At 39.9% G+C, this 6,647-nt stretch overlaps 1 protein-coding gene across 1 annotated transcript in view; it reads right to left on the bottom strand.

Moving 5' to 3' along the window:
• Positions 1-6,647, bottom strand: part of RNF144B (ring finger protein 144B) — a 179,023-nt gene that overhangs the window by 109,667 nt on the left and 62,709 nt on the right. The gene's annotated exons all lie outside the window — the stretch shown is intronic.

The raw sequence follows: 6,647 nt of genomic DNA, 5'->3' as shown, positions 1-6,647 counted from the left end.
GGTTGAGCTATAGGCGCCGAGCCATGACACTCCTTTTGGAGGCAAGACACAATTGTAAGATGGACTTCACCTAGCAAATGCAAATGTAATCAGTGTAACCTAGTTTCTTGTATCCTCAATGAATCCCCAACAATTAAATATATATATATATATATATATATATATGTGGCGCCTATGGTTCAGTGAGTTGGGTGCCAGCTCCATTTGCCAAGGGTGGCATGTTCAAACCCAACCCTGCTAAACTGCAACAAAAAAATAGCTGGGAATTGTGGCAGGTGCCTGTAGTCCCAGCTACTTGGGAGGCTGAAGCAAGAGAATTGCCTAAGCCCAGGAGTTGGAGTTTGCTGTTAGCTGTGATGCCACAGCACTCTACTGAGGGTGATAAAGTGAGACTCTGTCTCTTTAAAAAAAAAAATATATATATATATAAAAACATACATATATGTATATATAGACCATATATGTATACATACACATATATATGATACTTGGAGATGACATTTTTTTAACCAGTCACAAGAAGACACAAGCCACCATGCCAAGGATGGCAAGGCAGAAAATGGAAATATCCAGGGTCCTTGATGACCTTGTTGAACTGCTAAATTAATCACTCCTAAAACAATTTACATCTGCACTTCTGATTGTGTGGCCTAATCAGTTTTCTTTCTGCATAAAGCAAATTTACTCACACCTCTGTTACTTGTAGTCAATAGTTGCTCATTCTGTATAACCTATTGATACTTCCTAAGTAGTACATTGCTAACATACTGATTATTTCTAATGTAATAATATATCTGTATCAGCTAATGCTAATTATTTTTAAAACACTAAGATGTTATTTGGAAACTGCTGCTGAAAGAATGAAACACAGCATGTCAACTTTCTTCAACATTCACAATTGAATTGATTACACACTTCTTGACTACTTACTTCTCCTGACTAATCACTTCCCACAGAAAACTCTGCAGCAAAATAATCCAGAAGAAATTGGAGAAAGGAATCTTGACATCATATTCCTATCTCAAACTGTTCTTACCATATGACAAAATTGGATCTTGCTATTGACAAACATGAAGTCATGAATTTTAGAAATTGACCTATAAGTCATTATGCATAAAATAAAATTAGAGGTTAGTACTCTAAGACATTAACAAAAGAACTAGAACTAAGAGAACACAAGAGGGAAGAGAGATATTGATATCAAATAAGTATAAATGATAGCCTGAGAAATTAGGTTGGGTTTTTATTCCCTGTCAATCCTCCTCCAATACCCAAGCATTAACTGTGTTCATGGAAAATAAAAATCTAAAGATGCCCTCATTCCCTCTCAATCCAGCTCAGCTACAGTTCAGCTATAAAGACATATTTATTTACCTTCCATCCCTCTGCTGCAAAACACACTATAATCTCCAGGAGAAGTGCAGTTGAATTTGGTGGACAAAAGGGAAATGTGGAAGGCTGAAGTTTCGCTTATTTCCTCAGAAGTAAAGCCATATTGTGCAACCTTAAGGGATAACATCATCATTTTGATGCTTGCTGAGTCTCCTTCCAATCTCCAAAATTGTTTTCAAATAGCTAAAACACAAATTGTTTCAAATTATTTCTCTTTCAGGTTATCCCTAGCACTGTTCCCTTTCCTAACAGAGCTTACAGAAATAGAACAAGTGCCACAGCAGTATTAGAAACCATAGTTCTTCAAACAGAATGTTTACTTGGAGGAGACAGTAATAGTTAGGACACTGGTTTTTAACATTAGTCACAAATTATAATCACTTAGGGCGCTTTTTAAGTACCACACTTGCTTGGTACTTATGCTAAACCAGTAAAATCAGAATTTCACTGGAGGTGGGGTCCAGGCAGTAGTATTTTTAAATAGATTCTCCAGATGATTTTAATATGTACCCATGGTTCATTAAGTAACAATTAGATTTGGCTGTATGTAACAGGAAAAAATAGCAATGTCTTAAGATAGAAGGGATTTTTTTCTCTCTTTCATATTAATAAGAGAGTTTGGTTTTTTTTTTTTCCTAAATCTGCATGGAGTGCAGCTACTGACTCACTCAGGACTTGAGCTTGTTTTGCTTCCAGCTCTATGATCCTCACACCAGGCTTCTATTTCCAAGATTGCCCTATGGTCCAAGATGCCTACTGGAACTCCAGCCATCATATCATAGACCAGAAGAAAAAATAAAAAAGAAACAGAAGAATGTCTAACTTTCTGGAAGGACCCAGTTCAGCAGCCTTTCTGGAATTTCCCACAACACTTTTACTGACATCTTGCTGGCTAGAATTTAAACATGTGGTCACACTTGGCTGTAAAGGAGGCTGGGAAATATTCCCCATAACTGAGCTAAAGTTCTGTGGCTAAAGAAGTTGAAAATGGAATTTGGGAAGGCAACTGGTAGTAACTGCCACAGATGGAAAAACAATGTAGTTCAGGTTCTCTATTCAAATCTGTGCTCTTTTACTTAAAACGTCCTCATTTTTGTATGTGTTTCATGTTACTACTGGCCTTAGGGACAAGTGTATATAACATGAAGCATGAAGTACACACTACCTTCTGCCATGGGTGAATAAACTGTAGACCCTGGACCACATTCACTAGCAGAATCTCTTATCTAGAAGGTCATAATGAACTTATCTTCAAAGATTGGGCTTAGGATCCAGGGATCTGCATTCATGCGCAGTACCCATGACCTTCTGGACAAAGGACATATTAAGACAAACAAAACCCTAAGCTAAGAATAGAGACAGAGAGGTTCTTCTACCTCATACTGAGTGACAGGTACACAAAGAAGTAGTCACCCTTGCAATGTAAACCATCCAATTTTCTTCCATCTCTTTGACTCTGAGGTCATTCTTACAGACTCTCTGTGTGATCAAGCTGGTAAAGCAAGATGCTTTTTGAAATAGCAAGCAGAGCCATCTAGCATGGGAAGTAGGTAAATATAAACGTCCTGTTTAATGTCCCACTACCTCCTTTTTACAGCTTATCCTGAAACTCCTCTCACTTCCCCCATACATATTTGGGCCTCCAGTAATCTCATGCCACCCACGCTAAGGGTCTTTAGTCATAACATTCCTGTTGCAAAGTGTCTGACTTCCAAGTCCCTCCCCCCAAGCCCCCACCCTAGAAGACGCACCCTATTGCCTCAGGGAAATGGTGGTAGTGTCAGTAAGGTAAACTAAAGAAAACAACTAGCAACTGCCCCTTCTAGTTAATGCTTGGCAAAAAATGTGCATCTATCCAACACTCCTTTAATGGGCCTATTGATGCTCTTCCAAAATTCTAATGTTGAAATCCTAACCCCAGTACCTCAGAATGTGAATGTATTTGAAGATATGGTCTTCAAAGAGATAGTCTGTGCCCCTGCTCTGATGTGATGAGAAAGACACTCTGCTTCTGTGGTCTACCTCCTAAAAGCCCAGAACCTCAGTCTAACCATGAGAAAAACAGCAGATGAATCCCACTAGAGGGGCAGTCTAAAAAGACTCTAAAAGTACTCCTTAAAACTGTCAAGGTCATCAAAAACAAGAAAAGTCTGAGAAACTCAGCCAAGGAGAGATGATGACTAAATGTAATATGGTATCCTGGATGGAATTCTGGAACAGAAATGGGTATTAGGCAAAAACCAAAGAACTCTGAATAAAGCATGTACTCCAGTTAATTAAAAAATGATAAATATACCAGAGTTGGTGGAGAATGTTGATAATGGGAGAGGCTATGCTTGTGTGGGATCTGGGAGTATACGGGGTACTCTGTACTTTCCTGTCAATTTTGCTCTAATAGTTGCTCTAAAGTTGCGCTAATAGTCTTTAAAATGAAAAATAATTCTGTCTCAGCACTTGTAGCTCAAGCGGCTAAGGGACCAGCCATGTACACCAGAGCTGGTGGGTTCGAATCCAGCCTGGGCCCGCCAAACAATAGTGACAACTAAAACCAAAAAATAGCCGGGCGTTGTGGCAGGCGCCTGTAGTCCCAACTACTTGGGAGGCAGAGGCAAGAGAATCACTTAACCCAGAGGTTGGAGGTTGCTGTGAGCTGGGATGCCACGGCATTCTCTACCCAGGGCAACAGTTTGAGGCTCTGTCTCAAAAAAAGAAAAAGAATTCTAATAATTTATAGACAGGTGTCTCCTACAGAATTTCAATAAGTAAAGCTCATTTCTTCACTATCTGTAAAAACTCCCAGGCAAGGCTGAAGTCCATGCATGCTCACAAGCCAGACAGGAGAAGAGGCCACCACAGTGCACGGCCAGAATGGAAATGAACCCCGTGGAGTTCTAGAGAGTGTCAGTGCCAGAAGTAAAGGGCACCATACAAAAAGAAGTCTCCCAAGAAAGCCAGGCCCCCACTTTAGTGACATTCTCTTGATGAATTCACCTCTGTCCAGGGTCAGCTTTCAGCCTCATAGGCTCAGCAGTTACTTCATTAGTCAAACTCATCGGTCCTGACTCACACACCTAATAGAAATCAGTGAGTATGATACCAAAAACAAGATGCCATGTGTTAGGCAAACTCTACCTGCCGGGCTTGGGGAGTGTGGCCTGAGAGTCTGCACTTCTAACAAGCTCCCAGCTGATGCCCATGCAGCTGGTCCATGTATCACACTTTAAATAGGGAGAGTCCAGACAAGCTCCATGGGAAAGCCAACTACCCAAGTTTATTGGTAAGCTGAATGTGAATTAGATCAAGGAGAAGTTAAGCATGTGACTGCTTAATAGATCAGGCTTTGACTGTCTGATGCATCCACCTCTACATGGAGATCAGCCCACTATTAGCTCTCAGTGGCTTCAGAGCCTTGGTTTAACAGCCTTGAGAACACAGCCAGCCCACGCTGAACCTGCTCAACCAGTCAACTGTGTCCTGCAGCACATTTACGTGGTTTTATTATCTGATGTGTTGCATTCATGTGACTGTGCAAAAAACCAAAAAGAACTCTCATAAATTTCTGCCAAGGTAAATCAACATATATTAAAAATGAGGCAACTGCTTTGAAACACTAAACCGATCAAAAGAGAAAATTATGAACTTACCTACAGTACATGAATAAGTTTCTAACAGAGTGGTGTAGAAGCTGGAAAGAGTTTCCAGGTGGGGGCCTGGAAAGACTGTCTTTAGGGAAAACAACAGTGAGAGGCTGCTTTTTCCTATCTCCATCTGTTTAGGGCCATCATACGATGTCACTCCCAAACAACACATCTAAGAAGAGCAATCCTCCAGTTCAGCCTCAGGAAATTTGCCTGGCCTCCAAGGTTCCAGGGGCCAATGCTCATTACCAGGCCATGGGGCACACACTGAGGCCTTAACAGTATTAGAACTCTATAAACAACTCAAAGGAAAGGGTATAAAAGAAACCAGGACTAGATGCACAAAGACAAGTTCCAAAGAAGCTAAGGAAGGGAAAATCTTAGACTATTCTGGTGACTATAACAGCACACTATAGACTGGTTAGCTTAAAAACAGCAGAAATTTATTTCCAACAGTTTTGGAGAATGGGAAGTCCAAGATCAAGCCAGATCCAGTGTCTGGTGAGGGCCCACTTTCTGTCACATAGACAATTACTCCTTGCTTGTCTCTACACATAGCAGAAGGTAGAAGAAAGGTCTTCAGGATCTCTTTCATAAGGGCACTAATCCCATCCCAAAAACCTAACCTCCCAATACCATCACCTTGAGATTTAAGACTACAACAATACGATTTGGGGGGAGAACACAAAAATTCAGTTTATAGCAGAATAGTCTAGACAGACTAGCAAAGAACCTGGATCAGCAGTGTGAATGTTCAGGATTGTATAACTCAGATTCTAGAGAATATAAACCATGGGTCTTTTCATGTGGGCCAGGAACACCTATGAGCCCCAAAGCATTAACCAGAACTGGAAGATAGGCAAAAATCCCCACCTTTAACCAAAAGGAAGATGGAGATGCTAGACATGTATCCCCATGTGAGGCCAAGAGCAGGTGAGTTAGGTATGTGTGAGTAACAGCATCACAGGAGTGACGGCAGCAGATAAGGAGGCAATGGGTAGTCATGGCTAACAGAAGGTCTACAAAAAAGGAAACACAAGCAGTGATTTTCACTGACCACAATAACAAGTAAATATTCAAAATCATTCCCTACTTCATTCTTTTTTCATTGATCTCCTAACAGGATTCATCTATAAATGTGCAAAAATTCATTACCAAAAATATTCTTTAAGCCTGATTAAAGCATATTGAAGATTTTATTATTTTTCAAACCTTCACTATGTGTTTTATTTTCCCTGAGCATGTAGGGGTGAACAGATCAGGCAACTCAAATAAAGTTTTTTTTATTTCCTCCATTCAAGAAATAGTAGTGGACATCATTTATAATTTAACATTGCTTCAAGGCAGACTGTACTCACATTTTTCAACTTTGGTACAATCTACTTAAAATCCATACCTCTTACTTTTCCTTTGTACATTATAAAGTCATAATGTCTTTTTTGTGCTACATTAATAATGACTTCTTTGTCAGCAAACCCACTGTACTTCAAAGCAAGCAGTAACTCCAAATGTTTAGTTTATTCTCATGCTATGGCAACTCCATAGCAAATGGAAAACATGCTTATTGTCTTTGAGAATTATCTGACCTACATCTATGAGTGATAAACCTGGTGAATT

This window comes from Otolemur garnettii, unplaced genomic scaffold (assembly GCF_000181295.1).
Source record: "Otolemur garnettii isolate 467f Iridium unplaced genomic scaffold, OtoGar3 scaffold00026, whole genome shotgun sequence".
NCBI lineage: Eukaryota > Metazoa > Chordata > Mammalia > Primates > Galagidae > Otolemur > Otolemur garnettii.
The sequence above is the reverse complement of the archived record's forward strand: the minus strand, read 5'-3'. Positions and strand labels throughout refer to the sequence as shown.